This window comes from Elephas maximus, chromosome 1, assembly GCF_024166365.1.
Source record: "Elephas maximus indicus isolate mEleMax1 chromosome 1, mEleMax1 primary haplotype, whole genome shotgun sequence".
NCBI classification, from domain to species: Eukaryota; Metazoa; Chordata; class Mammalia; order Proboscidea; family Elephantidae; genus Elephas; species Elephas maximus.
In genome coordinates this window covers 6,085,364-6,108,884 of record NC_064819.1, presented here as the reverse complement: position 1 = coordinate 6,108,884, position 23,521 = coordinate 6,085,364, and the positions used below count along the sequence as shown (strand labels likewise).

General features: G+C 39.4%; 1 protein-coding gene across 3 annotated transcripts in view; it reads left to right on the top strand.

Moving 5' to 3' along the window:
* LSAMP (limbic system associated membrane protein) overlaps positions 1–23,521 on the top strand; it is a 991,063-nt gene that overhangs the window by 93,365 nt on the left and 874,177 nt on the right. The window lies entirely within an intron of this gene.

Genomic DNA, 23,521 nt, shown 5'->3' with positions numbered 1-23,521 from the left:
GATGATCTTGCTGTAAGGTTAATAAAAGCCTTGGCCTCAATTAGGTCTACAATTATAAGAAACTGACTTCTTACGGAAAAATATAAAAGAATATATTTTCATCTACACAAAACCAAACCCGTGCTTTGAGTCAATTCTGACTCATAGTGACCCTATAGAGCAGAGTAGAACTGCCCCATAGGGTTTCTAAGGAGCAGCTGGTGGATTCCAACTGTTGACCTCTGGTTAGCAGCCAAGCTCTTCACCGCTGCACCACCAGGGCTCCATATATTTCCATATAGTAATTCCTAATCAGCAGGAATCCTTATTTAAAAAAAATCTTAAAAGAAAATGCAAATCAGACTTATAAATCTACTTGTTGTTTTCCCCTTATTAAAGAGTCCTGGTGGTACAATAGTTAAGGTTGACTGTTGAAACTCACCAGCTGCTCTGGGGGAAAAAGATGTGGCAGTCTGCTTCTGTAAAGATTGAAAGCCTTGGAAACTCTATGGGGGAACTTCTACTCTGTCTTATAGGGTCACTATGAGTTGAGATCGACTCAATGGCAATGGGGATTTTGCGTTTTCCCTTACTGCTGATGTTACTCAATCTTAAAATTCAGAAATAAATGCACACGTAAATGTGGAAAACAAACATGTATGCTGAAGACCAAGTTATTTTTATGTGGTTGATTTCATTTTAAAGAATCAGTAGTTAATATAATCAGGTATTTTTTGAATCAATATTGACACCAATTGTATACTATTATATAAAAAACAAACAATATCGCCATAGAAACCCAGGGAATTAGTTATGCCCTTTGGACTTAAATGTTGTGTGTGTGTTCTGAGTCCTCTGAATCCCTTCTCTTAAGGAAATGGAACACACATGTGTACACACACACACACACACACACACGTGGACATACACACACATGGCTTTTTCTGCAGCCTTTGAGGTCTTTGATGGGTTTTTTTATCTTTCCTGATGTAATTATAAAACTATTGATGATGTCCACATCGCCTGCCTTGGTTCTTTTACTTCTCTTTGACAATGTCAAGCTGTCAAGTAGCTATATGTTCAGGTTTTCCTCTGGCTGGCTGTAAGGCAACCTGCCATAAAACATTGCATTTCATGCAATGCCCAATTCAGCTCTACACTTGAAGGACCTCTTCAGTCTCTCTGAGCTTTAAATTTTATGATTCTGTGATTATAGGTGTAAGGTAAATTTTAATCCTCCTCATTATCACTGGAAAGCCACTGGAGCTATGATTCTGCAAATTCAACAAACACTCTCACCAGGTTGTTTGGTAACTGCAGGGGCAATGGCTCAGACAGTGGTAGAGGCAGTCAAGCCTGGAATAGCTGGGTCTGCTGGTCAAGTTGTTTCTAAGAAAGTGATTATAGATAGGGATATAGACAGAGAGGCTGGCAGCATCAGCAGGGTCTGGAGTTTGCATCAAAGTATCTGATCCTGGGTATGCCTGCTTTGCATTCCAGTTCAGGGACAATCCTGGAAATGATCACAGCTTTGTGGCTGTAATCCTAGAAGGGAAAGGACAATAATTTAATTTCAGGATTTGGAAGTAAGGGTAAAGCAAAACCAACTATTCCATTAGCCAAAAACTCTTTAAATTTCTCCTGACCAGGGTTAAATATAAGGATTGATGTCAAGCTGTATCAGCTTCAGTGGTGAAAAGAGAAAAAGTATCAAGGGTTTTAGAGGGTCCTGATAATATTTCCTTCAGTCCAACTCTCCTAGAGATACTCGAACTCTCAAATTCAGGTAAATAAATAAATACATGAATAAACAGGCAAATAGATAAATAAATAATTGAAGGAATATGCAGTTGAGAAATCATAGACTCTTTCCTACAGTGATTTACAGGAACTTTCTTTTCATTGAATTATTTGGTTAATAGACTCAACTGGCTATTTCGTAAAGTGGGTGCAATGATGTATAATCCAGTGTTTGTGTTCATTGGTTCATTTGCACATGTAAGAATTCACTTAGCCAAGGCATTTCACTGTATTAAAAGATAGAGTGATAAAGGAATTGTATGAATTTTATTGCGTACAATCCTGATGCCCACACTTGTACACTCTACCTCTTCTTCCCCTCTTTTTTGCATTTTCCAGGACTATAATATCAGAAGGAAGTTTATACCATCCTAATGTTTAATGTTAGTCTAATTTTAAAGATTTAGGTATAATAATGCAATTCAGTGCATAATTATAGAGTGTCTTCTACATGCACTGGATTGTCTGGGGAGGAACTAAATTAGACAGGAAGACATGATCCCTTCCCCCAAGAGTGTACAGCCCTGTTAAGGAAATAAGACTTGTATATATGAAACAATTAAATAACAGTACCAGTTTATAATTATGTGCTAAATTAAATATCATCAAGTGCCATAATTATATGGTTCAAACTGTAACTCTTGTGGACAGAACCAACCAGAGTTAATTGACCATTTTAAATAATTTAGTGAAAGAGTAAAAAAAAAAGGAATATAATTTATTTTTGTCCGACTTTTCCCATTTAGGTCACCCGATCCTTTTTATAACGTAGTCACATTCCTAGCATGTGGTATTATTAACCATAATTTTCTCTTGGTTTGCCTCTAGCTGCAGCTCTGCCTCATGACCTTTATGTGTTTGCCCAAGTATAACATCTTTATTAACCAGAGGTCACACTATAGCTAATTACCACTACTCAGAATTTATCTTTGAACACAAGAACAAATAGAGAAGACTCTAAGAATATAAAGCCCAGCCAAATGATTTTCCTCTTTGATCATGGGACAAAACAGTTGCCCACCTAGTTTTCTGGCTCTCAGGTTTCTTGGGACCATACTTTTCCCAATGAAAGTATTTGCTGCCTTCCGGTGGGGACTTGTGTAACAGTGAAGAGTGAAAGAAACATTCATTGAAGCAAAATAGCTGGGAAATCAGGCTTAAATGTGAAGTAGGACATCTAGGAAGTATGACTGGATAAAAATCTTGTCTCTTTTGGCTTTTGTACAGCTAGATAAGCCTTGTAAGCATATTTATGATTTTCTGTGTGATAGTCAGGGAGTCTTGGTGGATTTTTTTTTTTTTTTTGGTCTGTGTGTGTGGTGTGTGTGTGTCATATTTGGAAAACCAGAGGTGCCCAATGTACTTCATTGGAAGGCACCCTGAATACAATGTGCCACCCATGACCAGTGGGACAGATGGGTTTCCACCAGTAATAAGAACCCCTCAAGATTTATGGTAACCATGGGTTCCCAAATAATACTTCTCAAAATCCATACTACCAACCAAAAATTTAAACACACTCCAGGACTCAACATGCTTCCATTAATGAAAATTCATGGTATTAAAAAAAAAAAAAAAAAAAATTTTTTTTTTTTTAAAGCAAAAAATAATTGGGTCTTGAAAGGGTTATGGAAGAAAGTGATCTACACTCAGGATCTTATCTAGGTTGGATTTGAAACTTCAAATCCTATAAAAAGAAGCATGCATTTCTGTGAATAGGTAAATAACAAAAGAAACTGAATAGCTATAAACTTAGCACAAATTTTGAGCTATTCCACAGTGGGCTAAGAAAAAAAAGTTGCCATTGAGTTACTTCTGACTCATGACAACCCCACGTGTGTCAGAGTAGAACTGTGCTCCAGAGAGTTTTCAGTCACTGATTTTTCAGAATTAGATCACCAGGCATTTATTCTGAGGTGCCTCTGGGTGTGCTCCAAACTTTCAGGAATGTTAACTGTTGGCATCCTGCAGGAACCCGTGTGGGATAAATACCAAAAACCAAAACCAAACCCGTTGTCGTAGTGTCAATTCTGACACATAGTGCACAAATAAACGAAAAACCAAACCCGTTGCGTCGAGTCGATTCCGACTCATGGTGACCCTATAGGACAGGATAGAACTGCCCCATAGGGTTTCCAAGGAGTGCCTGGTGGATTCAAACTGCTGACTTTTTGGTTAGCAGCCATAGCTCTTAACCACTACTCCACTAGGGTTTCCTAGTGAACAAACAGGCCTATGTAAATACATAAAGGGCGCCCCTGAGTGATGCAAATGGTTAATGCTCTCAGCAGGTAATTCAAAGGTTGGTGGTTTGAGTCCACCCATAGATACTTCAGAAAAAGGCCTAGTGATATACTTCCGAAAACTCAGCCATTGAAAACCCTATGGAATGCAGTTCTACTCTGGCACGCAGGGTCTCTGTGAGTCAAAATCAACTTGATGGCAATTGGTGAATACATCGAGAGATCCCAAGAAAGTCAGATTGTATAAGGCAGTGAAACAGCTGATGCTTGTTGAAATGTGAATTAAAGAAAATAAGAGATTGGCATATTTTATAGTTACAAGAAAAACTATGAAAATGAAAGCATATTTTAGAGATTAAAGAGATAATTTCCAGTTATTTTAATGTTCTGCTTTGAGGCTCACCAAGTTCTCTAGAGAGATCGGGTAAAAGAACTATTACTGTATCTTTATCTAACAAAAAATATTTTCATATTAGAGTATAAAACTTCAAAAGAGATTTCTTTAATGACCCGTCATTAGTCTCAGTAAAAAAGGCTGGTTTGCCTCTTCCGGATGCTTCTATCCCTGCCTGTGACTTCCCTTACTGCCTTTCAGTTTCTCTTTGCCCTGCTCTCCATGCGAGGCCCCTGCCTCCCGTTGAACCTCCCCCACTCACACTTGCTTTCACTGGTAAGTCCTAATGTTCTCATCTGTCTTACCTTCCGCAGCCCTTTTTCTTCTTCTCTCATGGTATACACCTCAGGGCCCTGTCATCTGCCAGCTACCTTGATAACCAACCTGACACTGATGCTAGGTGGGTACTAAAAGAGTGATGTGTATAATATAAAGGATCTCCTGTGTTGACAATTTGCCCTAATGGTGGAAATGTCAGAGAAGTCAGGGAGTAGTTTTTTTTTTTTTTTTTTTCAATTTTATTGTATTTTAGGTGAAGGTTTACAGCACAAATTAGTTTTTCACTCAATTTATACTCAACGTGTTTTGTGGCATTGGTTGCAGTCCCAACAATGTATGAGCACTCTCGCCCTTTCCCTTTCCACATGGAGTTCTCCATGCCCATTCATCCAGTTTTCCTGCTCTTTCCTGCCTTCTTATGTTTGCTTTTGGGCAGGTTGTCCATTTGGTCTTGTATACTTGAGTAGTCAGGGAGTATTTTTAAGACAAGTGGCTTTTTTTCTTTAAATGCCTACTAGGGTGGGTGTCTGCTTTGTCTAACTGTACATACAGTGAAGCCTAATTAACCTTTTAACCTAATTACAGAACTGATAAAGAATCATGTTGACATGTCTGAAGGGGTAGCTCAAATTCCCTTTCACATCTTCACTGGTATTTTCCACACTCTGTTACTTGAGAGAATGTAATATTCCATATTGCTGAAATCGGTACATTTAAATAGGAAGTTAGTTGGTGTTTGTCCCTGAAAAGAAACGAGAAACACCCTTGTTTGGCTTCTAGTTAATACTGGCCTTGAACGTTTCAAGAGCACCAAACGTCTTTACTCAAATCGTGTGTGAGCCGGAACAGTTTGGGAGTGATGCTGGATAGCAATAACGTCTTTCACATTTTCAGCAGCAGCCCAGATAACCACAAAACAGCTTCTGGGGGTATGCTTTTATTTATTTAATGAGTTCATCGCTGTCATTTATTCCGTAGTTTCCAGTGGAGAATTCTTCTAAACAATGGAAAGAGTCTGTGTAGTCCCGGCTGATGAGCTCTGACTATATTCAGTTGAGAGGGAACATATTGATTACAGTTAATGTGAGGGGTGAGGATAGATGGGTAGGTATGTGAATATGCCAATGACTGGAAGATTCTTCAGAGTCCCTTCCTGAGGTAGCATTGTTGAGCCTTTCTGCAATTCCCCCATCAGGCACTGAAGCCACCTCTCCATTATTCAGAGACTGATGACACTGAGACATCCTTATTTTGTTTCTTCTCCCTTCTGATGTCTAGCTTTTGATCGTTTTCCTGTTTAACAGCACCTCCATCAGAAAGTAGGGTAGAGGAGAAAAACCAAAACAAAAATATTCAAACAAATCAACTGTATCGTGTGTAGGACACAGCAGGCGCACTGCCTTCTCTGTCGGTGATGGGGCTCTTTCTCACGCTCTCCTTCCCCAAGCCCAGATTGATAAAGCCCTCCTTCCTTTATGCAGTTTCAACAAACTCTCAGGCGGTCTTCAGGATCGTGAGAGGCAGTGTCTTTATAAAAGGTGCTGAGCGTGTTCTACAGGCAAACCCCTTGGAGATAAATCAGTATAGAATATACAACCAGCAAAACCAACTACTTGCCATCAAGTTGATGCCAGCTCCTGGCGACCCATGTGTGCAGAGTGGAACTGCTCCATAGGGTTTTCAAGGCCGTGACCTTTAAGAAGTAGATCACCAGGCCTTTATTCCAAGGCACCTTTGAGAGGATTCAAACTGTCAACATTTCTTAGTCGTTGGGTGCCTAACCATTTGAGCTGCTCAAGGGAACCACTTAGAGCACACTGCGTCAGCAATTTGTACTTGTGTGTCTTTACAGCGTCTTTAACCTCTGTAGGTCTTTAACTGCCTACCCTAGGAGAGTGCTTGAAGGATAAAAAACACAAACCAAACCAAACCAAATCCCTTGCCGTCGAGTCGATTCTGACTCACAGCAACTCTACAGGACAGAGTAGAACTACTCCATAGGGTTTCTAAGAAGCAGCTGGTGGATTTGAACTGCCGACCTCTTGGTTAGCAGCCAAGCTCTTAACTACTGCTCCACCAGAGCTCCCGAAGGATAAAAGGATACCCTCAAGTTTCAGCCCCAGCAGTACTTATTGAGCGCCTACTATGCGCTGTGGCAAGAAATCAATTCATTTCATTTTTTTGTGCTCTTTTCTAGCCTTTATTCACTTTTTTACTTACTTGCTCTAATTTTCTTAATCATGTTTAATTTCAAAAGTAACTTGTAACAATAAAAAATGAATAAATAAAACATTAACAACCTGCTCGCATCTCAACCCCCAATCTCTACCCCCTGATGTAATGTAACAGTTTGGTATATTCTACTTTATACTTCCCATCATGGTCATATAAAATATACAAGCATATATACATTGTCAGACAAACATAGAAATATTCTTCACCTCTTTTGGGATTCTTCTCAAATGTCTTTTCTTCAGCGAGTTCTTTCCTAACCACCTCATTTGAACTTAGAATGTCCCCAATCATCGTTACCTCCTCAGGTATTCCTGATGTATGACCGCCCTGCTGCTTCTTTTTTTTTTTTTTAATTAATTATTCTTTTTATATAGCCTGTATCGCAATGAGACATACTTTAGAGTTTACTCTTATTTCCTGTGTGTCCTTGCCCCCTAGAATACACCATATTTTTACACAAATAATGTGAGCCTAATCATGCCCTCCCCCACAAAGTATTTTGTATGTGTGGTGTGCTATGCTAATTTTTTTTTTTTTTTTTTACAGCAACAAGTAAAAGAAAAAAAATTGGCATAGTGACACTTAGGAAAACGCCTCATGGGGAAGGAAGGTGTGGTTGGCAAACAAATGTAGAAGGCCTGCCTTATTTGCATAAAATATGGAAAGTTTCATAAGAGCCAGTATTTGCATCTGTTTAGTTTAGTGCTGTAATTTAGGACTACAACAGTGCCTGACATTTAGTAAGTACTCAAAATTTATTTATAGAATAAATATGAATATATATGCATAGATTTTTTTCAAGGGTAGTTATTTTGTCTTTTTATAAAGTGGATAAATACTGAACAAATAAGTCTACAGTTTGCTTTTCTTACTGAACATCCCAGCTAGAACAATGGATATTTAAATTCATTTTTAAAAACCTTAGATTTATAATATCCCACAGTTTGGACTCCACATTATATTTAACCGTTCTCATAATGATGGACATTGAGTTGTTTAGATTTTTTCCATCACAAACAATACAGTGCACTTTCAATGTTACCTTTATGTGCTTGTGCTTTTATTTCTATACAATAATAATAGCTAAATTCTTGAGAGCAGTTAGCCCAGAACTTTTCTAAGTACTTTATATTCATTGATGCATTTGATTCTCCCAACAGCTGTACACATTAGGTATAGTTATTACCCCCATTTCACAGCTGAGGGAGCTGAGGCTGTTTAAGGAACTTGCTGAAATATCATATATTTTGTCAGAGGCCGAACCAGGATTCAAACCCTGGCAGTCTGCCTCCCTAGTCTGTTCTTCTAACCATTATGCTGATTGAGAAAGTAGAATTGGCATGTCAAAGGTAATACATGTTTTAATAGCTATTGCCAATTAATTTCAAAAGGAGATAGCAGTTCATACTGTCACGGCAATGAGTAAAAATGCCAGCTTCCCTCTACCCTCATCAGAAAATGTTCGGTGTTGCTATATGTTATTTTATTAATAAAAAAAAATTTTTTTTTAGAAGTAATGGGTTAAAGAGAAAGCCTGTTTGAATAGTTTCTAGTCAGGTTTAATCCTATGGTCAGGACTGAATGCCAGTGCAATTTTATTGCTTTACCAGGAAAAAAATGCCCATAAGAAATGCCTTCAGTGAAATGAGCATGAGAGCTAATTGCTCGTGGTTGCACAGCCCTGAAGGACTTAGCTACCCCTAACAGTGGAGCTGCCTCTCGCTGCCACTACACCTTCCCTTTACACAGGAGAAAAACCACTTGCTGGCGAGTCAGTTCTGCTGCTTAGGAATCCCCTGTGTGTCAGAGTACAACTCTGCTCCAGGGGGTTTTCAACTGATCTATTTGGAAGTGGATGACCAGGCCTGTCTTCTGTGACACTTTTGGGTAGACTCAACCCTCCAAATTTTCGGTTAGCCGCTGAATGTTGTAACCATTTGTGCCACCCAGGGACTCCTTGGACAGCATAGGATGAACCGAACCTTGAACATCAGATCCCTTTTAAAGAGCAGGAAAGCTGAACTCATGAGAGTGGAGCCAGGATGCCAAGCCCACTTGGGCTGTGGTGTTTTGATTCTGGGTTGGGGCTTCACTCAGCATTCCCTATGAGAGATTTCCAAGAATGCAAGTGTGGCTGAGTTCACTCTGACTGGGATCACACTCAGTGTCCTGAGCCATGAAGTGAGTGTGATCCTTCAGCAAACAGGTCTCTATTATAAACAAGAGGTTATGAATGAGAGATGAGACAAAATTTGTTTGTAGAATTGTCAACCTATTGGGAATAATCTCTATCCTTAGGGCGACCGTATAGTTTATTGATCATACTATGAAATTTTTGAGAGTGAAAGAGGTGCCATCAGTGATTATACTGGAACAATGGGTGTAAACTGAGATCTGTCTAAGCAAACTGCGACGTCTGGTAATTCTCCGTGTCCTAGGCTTTCTTTTTCTCTTTCTCCCACATATGTGCTTCCAAGTCCACTTGTAAAAAAGGTGGGCGGTAACATTTTTCATCTCATTTATTTCTTTATATTTCTTTCCCACCCCTTGTCCCTTCTCTTATTTGGTATTTTTCTACACGACCATATTCCCCCACCCCCCAAATGCACTGCTTCTAATTATTAAGATTATAAACAGGAGGAAGAGGTCACCTAAAGTCCACCTGAGGGTTTCCTGGGTTCCGGTGTGGATGGGCCATGGAGCAAGGTTGCTGTCTCTTGGTTTTGCCTATGTTGTTCTTTTTTTTTTTTTTTTACTATCTTGTTTCTGCCTCTTAAAAATCCATGTTATCTCTAAAATACAACTATCTTGTAATCCATGAAAACACACATGTCTGAATACTTGAGAGAGAGAGGGAAAGAGAAACAGAGACTGAAATAAACAGTGAACAGTAAGGAAGGCTGTCCTGATAAAAAAAATATAAGCAATCAAATCCTTCAACCACAGTGTCAATTCCCGAAACACACATTAAGTTACTGCCTGACCATGTTAAACTAGACCTAAATTAATTTGCCCGTAAGTATGAGGTGAGCCAATATTTGTTTTCTGAAGCAATTATTTGTCTGACCTACCAACTCTGAAAATGGTTCTTCAACTTAAGGGTGAGCGTAGGGCAGAAGGAGCTAGTTCTCTGTGTAACAGCAAAACATCGACCCTCATCATCAGAGGTCATTTCATGAAGAGTGAATAAAAGGAAGGATTGTTATTATTATTTCACAACATTGCTATATCTTGTAAGTGTGAATTTATCAGTACTTTATTGCTCAGTATGTAACCCTAGGTAAGATTAGAAAATAAACTTGCCCTGTATTATTTTAGCAATACTCTTGGATTCCCCCTGCCTGCTTTAGTCTGGGTATTCTATAGGAACAAAACAAGTGAGATGTGTGTATGTGTGTGTGTGTGAGGCAGACACACAGATTTATTTACTTCAAGGAAATGGGTCATGCAACTGTGGAGGCCGGCAAGTCCTAAATCCATAGGTCAGACGTTGTAGGCCAGGGACTTCTAAGGCTTAAGTCCCAGGAACCAGAATCAGGTGACAAAAAGAGTGCAGGGTTAAGAGGGACTGAGCTTTGCCTGAACATCCATTTTTACACTGGAGGCAAGCCGCACCCCCAAGGAAAATCCCCTTTCAACAGACTGGCTGCTCATATCAGATCACAATCATGGAAAGTGATTACCTTATATTGTAGAAGAGCAAACAATCCAGTATCTGCCAAACCTCCGAAAATCAGCCTCTCCAAGTTGACACGTAACGTTAACCATCACACTACCATTGTGGAAAGCTGGTTTCTATGTTATCGTTTCAACATAAATTAAGAGTATCTCTTGGAAATTTTTCAAAATGGTATATAAATAAATAATTTTATTAGTTATTTACCAAATCCAGAACCTGAGTTGGAGGAATGAGTTCCATTACTCCACTTTACTCTGGTGAGTAAAAAAAACATAAGCACTTAAAGGTGGATACGACTGAGAATATGTTGGAGACCACTATTTTAGGATATGTGTGGAACCAAAATCGACACATAGCAAATGCTTGATGAGTGTTTGTTGAATACATTCTCAGGTCTGCTTGAAATACTTGTGAGACATGTAGCAAGACAGATAGCCTCTCTGACCCTCAGTATCCTTTTCTGCAAAAAAAAAAAAATCTCTAATGATGCTTTCGTCTCTAAAATTCTGTGATTATTAACGATAATTAATAATAACAATAATAGGAATTGGTTTCAAAGGCCCACAGGCAGCCAGGTATAATATAGACAGTTATTAAACTCTCTGTAATAAAATAAAATAAACTGTAGAAAATAAATCACCTGCTTTGAACTTAGTGGGGGGGGGGGCGAGGAGGACTCATTGGGCATATGCAAACATAAAATTCAAAAATCTCATTAATAGGAGCATTTAACAGTGCAAAATAGCACTCACCTCTGTGAAATTCTTATCCCTGGTGATATGGTTATTTGCAATTACAAGGTAATTTTCTTTTTCAGAAGTTTTGACTGAGGTTCCAGAGTCTAACCTTTTTATTATGTGTGTTAACTTTAATAATTTATACCCAGACCTTTTAATTCTTTGGGTTCTCCTGGTTTCTTTCGTCATCTCATTTCAAAATGCAGCCTTCTTTTAGGTCCTGTGCGTGCCACAGCATGTTTATTTATTCACCTAGTATGGCAGGTAGAGTCAAAGAGCACACAGTAGAAAGCAATCTGTAGTTATTACTGTCCTTCGATGCTGCTTTCCGATGCTCTGTTTTGTGGTGTGTTGTTTTTGTCTGTTTTATTTTTTCTTCTCAACCTCTTTGTGTCCCAGCTCTTCTAGGCTCACTACCTGGACCAGTAACTGATGCTGCCATGCCTGATTTTTTCAGCATACTTGCTGGTCTTTCTGGGCTAGGTATTAACAAAAAGTATTATTTGGAAACTATGGGAAAAATAAAAACCTAAAAAAAACCAAAATTATGGATGTCAATGAAACTGTGAGGCTGTTTAGCTACGTAATGTAACTGAGCATCCGTCCCAGTTTGGCTGTTCTTGGAATTCACTGAGGCTCCTGGAAGCATCCTATTTCAACGATTGTTACGCAAATTAGGTAGTTATTTCTCTGTTCATTTACAGAAGAAAGAAGATTAACATACCTTAAGCTCTGAACCTTGGGGAGGGTTTCTGGTTCCTCTCACCCATCCAGGTGACCCTTGCTCTGAGTGTTGATAAAAAAGCCCTGCAGAATTCTAATCACTCCATTTACAATATTAAGATCACTTTAAAACTATAGTAATGACGATGACAGCAGTAGAATGGGAAGGTAGATCTCTCACATGTGGTTGTATCCCTTACTTAGTCATACTTTTCCCATTAAAAATTCCTGAGAATCAACCTTCTCCAATTTTTAATGCTTTGGCTGCTATATGGTGTTTAATAACTTTGCCTCACCAAGCAGAGCATGCAGCTAGAAAGTAATTTCCATTAGAGTAGAGACCATATCTGTTGTTCTACCCACAATGCTTGGCAAAGTGCTAGTGCTAGGTGTTCGATAAATGCTTGTTAAACAAATAAATACTTGGACGTGTGCGTGTGCACCTGAATGGGTGCTCACATGTGCGTGCGTGCACATGCACAGATTATGGTCTCTTTGCTTGTAGCCCAAAAGAAGTCAAAGCAAGTTTTGGAATGCCTGCAATGAATGATATAGAAATCAGAGAACCCACCCACTGCTGTCGAGTCGATTCTGACTCATAGCGACCCTATAGGACAGAGTAGAACTGCCCCATAGAGTTTCCAAAGTGAGGTCTAAATTTAAGGAAATTTCTGTATCTCCTCTTTGTTGATTCTCTTCTATAAACACTGGAGTTAGTCAAACCTAGCTTTGGACCCTGAGTGTTAGGCAATGTAGGTGTTTATCCTCCCTGTTTACTCCTATTTAATATTGTAATAACTCTCACCTCTTAGAGTGTTGTAGTGGGTAAGAGCTCAGGCTGCTAACCAAAAGGTCTGCAGTTCAAATCCAACAGCCGCTCCTTGGAAACCCTATGGAGCAGTTATACTCTGTCCTTATAGGGTCACTATGAGTTGGAATCAACTCAACAGCAATGGGTAATGAATATGTATTAAATACGATAATACATGTGAAACCTGTGACATACTTTGTATCTAGATAAACAGTCATCATTATATATTGTTGTGGAGTTTATTTATTTAGTTATTTTTTGGGTGAGGATTAGAGTTGGAGTCATTTGGAGTGGGTTTTTTAGGTGTTGGGAGTAGATGCTTTTCAGATGTGACAATTATAGGAGGTTAAACAGAAGAGGCTGGAGGCAAGAAATGGCTTTAATAAATACGGTATGGTTAGTGTAGGTTTATGGTTGAAGGATTTCTGAAATCTTTTTTGTAAGTCTGCATAGAGTTATAGTATAATAATGTTTTCCCTTTACTCCTCTTTGGCTATCAATCAGTTATTCTGCTTTGTGCTTGGATTTATCTTGTCCCACAAGCAATAAACAACCAGAGGGATTCTATGTTGTTTGCTTTTCCTTTTATAATTTCTTCATTCAAATCTTTATGCGTGTCTCTTGCTTGTATCTGCGAAATCCCAGTGAGGTAAACTGAAAAGGACAACTTCAGTGCACTGTGACCTAATACTTGTGGCCAATCCATATGTTAAGGGTTGAACTGTATCCCCCAAAATTGTGTGTCAAGTTGGCTAGGCCATGATTCCCAGTATTGTGTGATTGTCCACCATTTTGTGATCCGATGTGATTATTCTGTGTGTTGTACATCCTACTTCTATGATGTTAATGAGACAGAATTAGCGGCAGTTATGTTAATGAGGCAGGACTCAATTTAAAGGATTAGATTGTATGTTGAGTCAATCTCTTTTGAGATATAAAAGAGAATCAAGCAGAGAGGAAAGAGACCTCATACCACCAAGAGAGAAGTGCCAGGAGAGGAGTGCATCCTTTGGACCTGGGATCCCTGTGCTGAGAAGCTCCTAGACCAGGGAAAGATTGATGACAAGGACATTACCCCAGAACAGACAGAGAGAGAGGGAGAGAGAGAGCCTTGCCTTGGAGCTGGCGTCCTGAATTTGGACTTCTAGTCTCCTAGACTGTCAAAGGATAAACTTCTCTTTGTTAAAGCCATCCGCTTGTGGTATTTCTGTTATAGCAGCACTAGATTACAAACACCACACGGCAGAGCTAGCTACGTGGCATTGAATGAAGAACAGTTATTCCATTACTCAAATGTTACCACAACACCCTGTTATTTATTTATTCCCTTGTTTATTATTATTTTTTATGGTTTTGGCATCCAAGTGGTGGTCTTATTACTCTGTCCTTTAAGTCTGTATTTCTTAAAATATTGTTTTTTTATATAACTGTTATCTTAGAATTGTGGCAAAGAGATGTTCACAATTTATCTAGCTTCTCTCTTACTCCTGAGTATTAAATTCACACTCTCACAGCATCTATATCATGGTCCTGTAACTTGCTGACTATCCATCCAGGTTTATTTGAGTAAATTCAGGCAGTGAAAGAACACCTACCTGTTGTGGCTGCAACCGAACAGCCTCTGCAGGCTGAATTGTCCGGCGCATCTCTACAGTTCACGGAGACCGGCATTCTGTCTTCGGTTTGCGTTGTGTCAACCTAGGCTGTGCCTCTTTGAAGCTAAAAAGTTTTTATGAGACATGGCTAAAGTAGTTCATCTGCTGGGTCACTAATAATCAACACAGAGGCCCGTGCTGTCAGTAAACCCAGAATGACCTGACGCTATCATCAAGATGGCCTATGTCCGGCCGTACAGGCTATTTTACACCTGGCATGATAATTTTACTGACCATGTTCCGCTAAGCTGGCTGCCTCAGGTAGCTGTCTTGTTCCCATTAAAGCACTTGTATTAGGAAATTACCTGAAACCTAGGAAACTATTTTCTGTACTATTAGAATATAAATAACGAGTGGACCCTGGTGGCTATTGTTTTCACATTCCCCATCCACCCCTTCAGGCCAGTTTGTGGCAAATCTAAGGTGGCTTTCTCTGCCTACATTGCTTCCTTTCAGGGTCACAAACCTGTCCTCTCTGTAACTTAGGGGCTCTTTAGTGACCCCTGTGTCACTGGGTTTGCTCTACAGGAGATGTCTGACTCCTTAAAGTTTCCCCTGAGCAAGATCTCATGCCTTGTCAAATACATCACAAGTAGGTGCAGGAGTTTCTCATTTCCCTCCCTTCCACTCCAGGGACCAGTGATGGATGGTCACTGCAGTCCCTTTTCTTTTTTTAATGCCCCCACTTTTGTTTGCTAACCCCACACTTCATCAGTCACTTTGCTTCCAAACTGTATCTCCCTGGTATTGTAAATACTACTTAACACATAATGGAACAACTTTTCATCTTTCTTTCACTTGCTTTCTCACATTTTCACTTTGGAAAGAATCAATCAATATTGACTCTTGAATCTTGAAAATGATCCTACAGTCACTGACTTATAGAGTCATAGAATGTTGGAGCTGGAAGGGAGCTAAGTTATATTTCTCTTTCATCCCTGTTTCCAACAGAGCATGTTTTGGCTCGTTATAACTGTGCGACCATTTCCCCCATGCAGCTTCCAATGTCGTAAGATATGTCACATGCTCTCGATGTTAGGGGTTTTAATGCAAAACTCCAAACATCTATTAAATTGAGCTCATTCAATCTCTGAGACTATGCTGCAGCTATTTTCGCAGCTTTAAATGGTGCAGGGGGCACTTCTGAATATAGGCATTTGCCACCAGAAAGCTTACAGAATATAATTTGAAGGGCACAAGGATGGCCCATATTAAAACATATTCCTCATCAACTGGTCAGAACATGCTTTGTGGGAAAAAGGTATTGATACACACACACACACACACACATTAAACTCTTATTTCATATAAACTAGCATCTTAGTGTAAATTGCTTCTGATACGATTTTCAGACCCTCCATTTTCCTTCCTGTTATTTCACTTATAAGGAGAAAGTCCCTAGAGACTGATTATCACAGACAAGATATGCCATGGATTCTGGAAAAGTGAATGAAGAAATTAAGACAGGTAATGGAAACTAGTGCTAAGGAAGACACTAAAAACACGCTACACATAATTCAGTGTTTCCCAGTAACAACTCTCAACTGCTCAAGTTGCCCTGCTTTGAGAGAGGAGGGTCTGCCCAGTGTGCTCCGGTGACCAGGTGGCAAGTCAAAGGGCTGTTGTCAGGATAGCTGACCTCAGAGAGCCATCTCAGCCCCTCACCCTATACTAAGGTTACGCTGCCCCCTCCTAGACCTAAAACACCTTCTTATGGGTGTTTTAATACTGGTGCTATTGTTTTACATTTAGACAGCCCCTTCCTCAGAGGACAGTTATACCTTTCAAGTGTTGACATAATGCTACCCTAGCCCTACTTGTCATTGCTTATCCAGCGAATACATATTTAGCTCCTTTCATCTTTTCCCATAAGTACCTCATTCCATTCCTTTAATCATTTCAGTGCTATCCTTTCTTAGGCCAATTTCTCAACACATTTTGAGTATCCAGAGGCCTGGTGCTGTACTTTAACCTAACCAGATTCAAGGAAGGTGGGAGTCATTTCTCTATATTTTCCCTCTGCCCCAGCGTAATAGATCATTGTATTCAGTTCAAAATAGCATCAGTCCTTTTGGCAGCCATATCACATTGCACACTGATACCTAATTTGTCCTCCATTATCAGCTCTGGGTCTCCTTCAGCATTACTACTCTCCAGGTTTCTCCTGTCCACTGAATTATTTTTGCTCAAGATGTATTGGTTTTCATTTTCTGAGCTGAATCTCATTTTGTTATTTTCAACTCATATCGCTGCCCTTGCTGGGTTCATTTATATGACATCTTAGGAGCTTCAGAGGTGCCTGCCATACTTCTCAACTTTTCGCCTGCAAGTTTCATTAATGAGCTATTTCCACCGTCTCTTTACCCAGGAGATCATTAACATAATGAAAATAACCCCTTTCCATGTCACTTTTAAAGAAATTAAGTAAGACCTGGGTTAACATAATCCCAACAAGGAAAAGCACTGCTTAGCATTATTTTCATATGCAAAAGGCTGTTCTTTCTACTGCTCCTTCTCACTTTGAATTATTGGAATGGATTTGGATTTTTTTTTTTTAAAGAAGATTTTGAGAGTTTGTTAATATTTGTATATTTTTATGTACACTCTATTTCACTTACGCATGTTGTGGTGTTTTTAAAACAAGACTCAGTGTTCAAAGTGCTTAAATGTCATTATCTCAATTACTCCATCTGGATCCCTTAAAGAGTCATTTAGCTTCTTTGTCCTTCTAATGCCTCATGGGTAATCACATCAACTTCTCTTAGGGGAGGATTCCGTGATGATGTGTGTAGAGCCTATCAGAAATCTTTCCCTTCTCCTACGTTGAAAGAATCAAAAACTACAAAGTATGTATTTTATTGGGTGTGGTTGTGTAGTATCATTTTTGGAGAGCCTAAAGATGGGGAATTGGAAAAGGACATTGACTTGTCTTAAGACTTAGGTTCTGAGGTTTTGTTTTTGTTGTTAGGTGTCATCGAGTCGGCTCCCTACACACAAGAGAACGAAACACTGGTCAGTCCCGTGCAACCCTCACAATTGCTGCTGTGTTTGAGCCCATTGTTGCAGCCACTGTCAGTCCATCTTGTCCAAGGTCTTCCTCTTTTTCGCAGGTCTTCTCTACCAAGCATGATGTCCTTCTCCAGGGACTGGTCCTTGCTGATAGCATGTCCAAAGTACATGAGATGAAGTCTTGCCATCCTTGCTTCTAAGAAGCACTTTGGCTGTACTTTCAAGACAGACTTGTTTGTTCTTCTGGCAGTCCATGGTATATTCAATATTCTTTGCCAGTGCTATAACTCAAAGGCATCAATTCTTCTTCAGTCTTCCTTATTTAGTGTCCAGCTTTTGCATGCATATGAGGCGATTGAAAATATCATGGGTTTGGTCAGGCTTACCTTTGTCCTCAGAGTGACATCTTTGCTTTCCACACTTTAAAGAGGCCTTTTGCAGCAGATTCGCTCAATGAACTACGTCCTTTAATTTCTTGACTGCTGCTTATTCTAATAGAACCTTGAACCTCTATTTACATAGAATATTGTCTTAGACTGTGTTGCAGATATATACAGCTATTTTTCTGTATGTTTTGTCTTAGGTTTCTAGGGCTGCCATAATAAAATACCAAAAGTGGGTGACTTTAAAAAACAAAAATTTATTTTTCCATAGTTTGGAGGCAGAAAGTCCAAATTCAGAGTGTTGACTCTTTTGGAAGGTCCTTCATTGTCTCTTTCAGTTTCTAGTAGCTGCCAGCAATCCTTGAGCCTCCTGAGCTTATAGATCTACCTCTGTCTTCTCATGTCGTCCTGTTCTCCCTGGTGTGTGTGTCTCTATCTATTCCGCTCTTTTTATAAAGACAGCACTCAGAAGGGATTAGGTTTAGAATCCACCCTGCTTTGGTATGGTTTCATTAATATAACGAAAGAAAACCCCTATTTCCAAACAGGATCATTTTTACAGTTACAGGTATTAGGAATCAACATAACTTTTGGGGAGACAAATTCAGTCAATAACCTATATTTAGAAGCTGTGGTTGTAACAAAATATTATTTTTCTATCACAAATATTACTAATATGTTAATGTCCAGGGCTTGTTTTTAACTTTAAAAAGAGTCCTTATATGGGACAAGGTTGGGTTCAATAATCTGGAAGAAACTGTCCAATACTTCATAAGTTTTTTTTTTTTGCCACTATTTGGACCCATTCTACTGACTTCCTTCAAACATGAAAGATAAGTGGCCTGGTCTCCACTGAAATATCTAGAGATTCTTGACATTTAGTTCCAATTACAACAGTATCAACAAGAATAACACAGATAATAGAGATAATTATTAAATTCTCACTAGATTACAGGTAAAGTCTCACACATTGCCTCTTTTAATATTTACCACAGTCCTGAGATAAGCTTTTCTCTCCATTTTCCATATTAGGAAACTGGTTTTCTGAGGGTCTGAAAAGTAAATTGAATGACAAAGCCAGGACTATTGGACTCCATAACCCTCGTTCTTTCCACAATGCAAACTTTCTGGCTGTGATGACTCTGCTATCTCACAACTTGAAGCTGTAAAGCAGAATTTTTTTTTTTTTTTCTTTGCATAGTCTTTGGGACAGAAATTTGGGTAGGACCCAGTTAGGAGGACATCTTGTCTCTGCTCTGCAATGTCTGGGGCTTCAGTTGAGAAAGCCCAAAGCTGGGGGTGACTCAGTGACTTGGAGTGACTCAACAGTTCTCCGCTAGTAATATCTGGAGGTGTCTTCACTTATACGTACAGCAGTGGATGCTGGCTGGTTGCCGAGGCATTCAGCCAAAATCATCAGTGACCCTTTGATATGAGGCATGGGAGCTTCAGACTTCTAACACAGTGGCTCACAGCTCCAAAGAGAATCAGGCAGAAGCTGTATTAGCTTTTATGAGCTAGCCTTGGAAATCATAGTGTCAGATCCTGTGCATTGAATTGGTCAACTAGTTCTTAGATTTAGCCTAGATTTTGTGAGTGGGAGTGATATAGACCCCACTTCTCCATGAGAAAGTGTGAAACAATTTGCAGATGTATTTAAAACCTTCATAATTCATTATCATAAAATCATGTTACTATTAGCTGTGATGATTATCATTTAGTGGTGCTAATTGTTGTCAAGTTCTGATATGGGTTCTTGAAGAAATTTCTTTCTTATAGCTTTTGGTTTATTTACTGTGGTTTTCAATGATGGCTGCAAATTCTCATCATGGGGATCATGATAAACCTATCAAGTCCAGACTCTACTCCAATCTGTAGGAGGTCACCCTAAGTGCCCATCAACAGATGAATGGACAAATTACGGTACATTCACACAGTGGAATATTACCCAACGACAAAGAACAATGATGAACCTGTGAAACATCTCACAACACGTGGATGAATCTGGAGGACATTACGCTGAGTAAAACAAGTCAATCACAAGAGGACAAATACTGTATGACACCAGTATTATAAAAACTTGTGAAAAGGTTTACACACAGCCGGTAGAAGGGGAGCTCAGGGCTCTGTAGTCTTATCAAGCTCCTGACACTTTCAGTCTGTGGCAAAACTCACTGAGTTTTGCTTACTTTGCTCTCTACAGATGGAGGTGTTCTCAAAGCCTAAAGTCCAGCTCTCTCAGGCTGTCCTGACGGGGTAAACTCCCTGGCCTTTGCTATTAAAACTGCTTGTCTGCCATTCCCTCCTCTTCTCACTGCCTTGAAGGCAACCTGCCCACCACCCCCCAAAATAAATAAATAAATAAAAACTATAGGACAGAGTAGAACTGTGCCATAGGGTTTCCAAAGAGCATCTGGTGGATTAGAACTGCTGACCTTGTGGTTAGCAGGCCTGAGCTCTTAATCACTATACAGAGCTTATAAAATACCACTCTACCTTTGCAAGAGGAATCTTAGGAGCTTCTTTCCCCTTCTCATCAGGGATGGATGACAGGACTTTAAGCAAAGGCTCTGCTGAAGCTATCACAGCAGGGGGTGTACCAGCTTAAAGCTGTCAGTTGCTAATCACTCTACCGTGAATGGTTGGGTTAGTAGCACCCAGTGATTCGATTTACATATTTATAAGTTGCTGTGTGCGCAGAAGTGCCACTTTGGGGTGCCACTGCAGTAGCTCCACTCCATAAAAACATCTTCAAAGAGCCTTGTCAGATGCCTTCAGCATTCTTCTGAGGTTTAGAATAAGAGGAGGTTGGCAGTCCACACCTCAGGAGGAGCTGCTGATAAAATCCATTAATTCTTTCTCCCCTTAGACATCTATCTCACAGGCGCAGCAGCAACCAGTCTCCTCAGTGGGAATTTGAGCACTGTTTGATTTGAACATAAAAGAAGAGGGAAGCATCTATCTCGCCTGTCTGGTTGCCAGGCCACAGGTTATCATGAGTTTCACATGCAGCTACGCGTGTACGTGGAGACATGGAGTATCCATGCATGGAGTGGGCGAAAAGAGACTCTAAAAGGAGCAGCCGGGAAGGATGAAAAGATATAAGGAAGAGTGCTGTCAGGAAAAGCTATCTGGAGCTATGAGGCTGGAGAGCAATTGGTAGTTATCTTGAGCAAGGGGCAGGTTACTAAAGAGATTGTCTTGCAATTCAGTAGAGAGACTGTGATGCCCTCCCTCCTGCTTTCATCCACTGGGCCTGAAAAGTAACCTCAGCTTGAAAAGGTCATTGGACCACAGGCCTAACAAACCTCAGCCATGTCTTCACAGCTGTATCTCAAGCAGGCCAAGGAGGTGACCATCAGTAGGGACCATGCTCCCCAAATCCTCCATAGCTGAGAGTCTTTGCAAAATGGAGACAAGATGAAGAAAAAAATCCAACAAAAGTCAAATTGCATTCTTTATAAGAATGGGATAAGTTGGTGGAGGGTAAAAAGCAAATTGACAAGATTTTTCCTTCCCTTCCTTTGTCTAGGATGATTTCAGACTGGGTCGAGCTATCTCAGTTTCTTTAAAAGTGTAGTTCTGGGACACCCTGCATCAAATAACCTTAGAAGTCTAATAATAAATGGAGACATTTAGAACTCACCCTAGATCTACTGAATCTGCAGCTCTGGGGGTGGGGTCCTAGAATCAGAATTTGTCATAATTTGCCCAATGACTCTGATGCTGAAGACACCTTAAGCTAGTGCCTATCCTTGCCAGCATTAGGGCAGGAGGGAAGAATGTTGCTAAAGGTCTCTATTAGCATGCACACACCTGTTCTCCATCCTTTTCCATCAAGGGGACCCAGGAACACTAGGAGGCTCTTTTGAGGTTGGATGCTGTTAACCTTCATAAGGTAGTTAATATCAAAATCTTTGATATTAGTCATTGGGTCAACAAGCATTCTAAAGAACAAGGCTACCTACCATGCAAGATATAGTAAAAATGCCGCTTTGGTTTTTGAATAAAAATTAGAGATCATTTGAACCCAGTAAAATTGCTTGTCCAATGACTGGTAAATTTCTCTAGCACTGGAAGTAGAGTCTGTAACATTCTAATCAATGTAGAGTCCCAACAAATATCAAATTAGCTGTGTGATGTCCTTTAATAAATGAACACTGTACAAAGAACATGTAAGTTAATTGCCCTTTTGACTAGTAAATTTCTTGGAAGGGTGTTAGGGAATTCATATCTGAAACCTCACTTAATTCAATGAAAATAGGCTTTGCATTGATAAAGAAAACATCTTCTTAAATAAGTCAGCCAGATTCTTATTGCTTATTTATTATGAATGGCACTAGCTGCACTCACCCAATCAACAACAACAAAATGAAAGTGAAAGGAGAAACAAGGTATGGATGTGCTGTCATCTAACATTTGATATGAAGTTAAATGGTACATTTGTTCCATCCTGGATCTTACCATAATATCACATAGTCCTACTCTATAATATTTAGAAAAATGTTTAAATACCTAGGGTTGGCAGAATTACTGTCTAACCCTGAAATTTTGGACCTCATTCCTTTTTTTTGATGATTAATAATTTTCATATATAAAAACCACCAAAGCCAGTGCCGTCGAGTCAATTCTGACTCATAGCAACCCTATAGGACAGAGTAGAACTGCCCCCATAGAGTTTCCAAGGAGCGCCTGGCGGATTTGAACTGCCAACCTTTCGGTTAGCAGCCGTACCACTTAACCACTACGCCACCAGGGTTTCCTTGCATATATAGCATCACAGAATTTTAGGTTTGGCTAAAATATTAACTTCTTAAATGAAGAAGCCAAAGTCTAAAAATCACATTTATTAAATAATTATTTTCCTGTTAACAATTTACAGTCTTTTTCTTAATAGAGGAATCTAACTTAATTTCAACGATTTTTATAAAGTCAGAATCAAGCAAACAACTAGGATTCCTTTTATTTAAGAAAATTTTCATAGGAAATTTCTAACCGAATGTAAAAAGTCATTGTATGTGGCTTTTTCCATATATAACTTAGATAACCTGGGGCCCTCTGTTTTAATATCTTCAACCCTAAAATGAGGCTAAAAGATGAATCTGCTTCATTGGATGGTCTTAAGAACTAAATTTGAAAGTGTACATTCAGTACTTAGTTCAGAACATATTAAAGCTCCATATGTTTTTAATTATTATTCAAATAAGTTCATAACATGTATTAAACTTTACCTACATGCAAGTCTATTTTTATTAGAAACTACCCTGTAATTCATATATTTTTTGAAGTCAAAAGTGCCTAAACAACAACAACAGACAACGAATCTGTTGCCGTCCCGTCGATTCTGACTCATAGTGACCCTATCAGACAGAGTAGAACTGTCCCGTAGAGTTTCCAAGACCGCCTGGTGGACTTGAACTGCCGATCTGATCTTTTTCGGTTAGCAGCTGTAGCACTTAACCACTACACCATCAGTGCCTTACACGGCATAGTTCTGAATTGGGTCACGTTTTGCATTGTTAATAATTAGGAAACAGCCTTGAATGAAATCCTGCACTATAAAGATCTGCAAATTCAAACTCATTTCCTTTTAT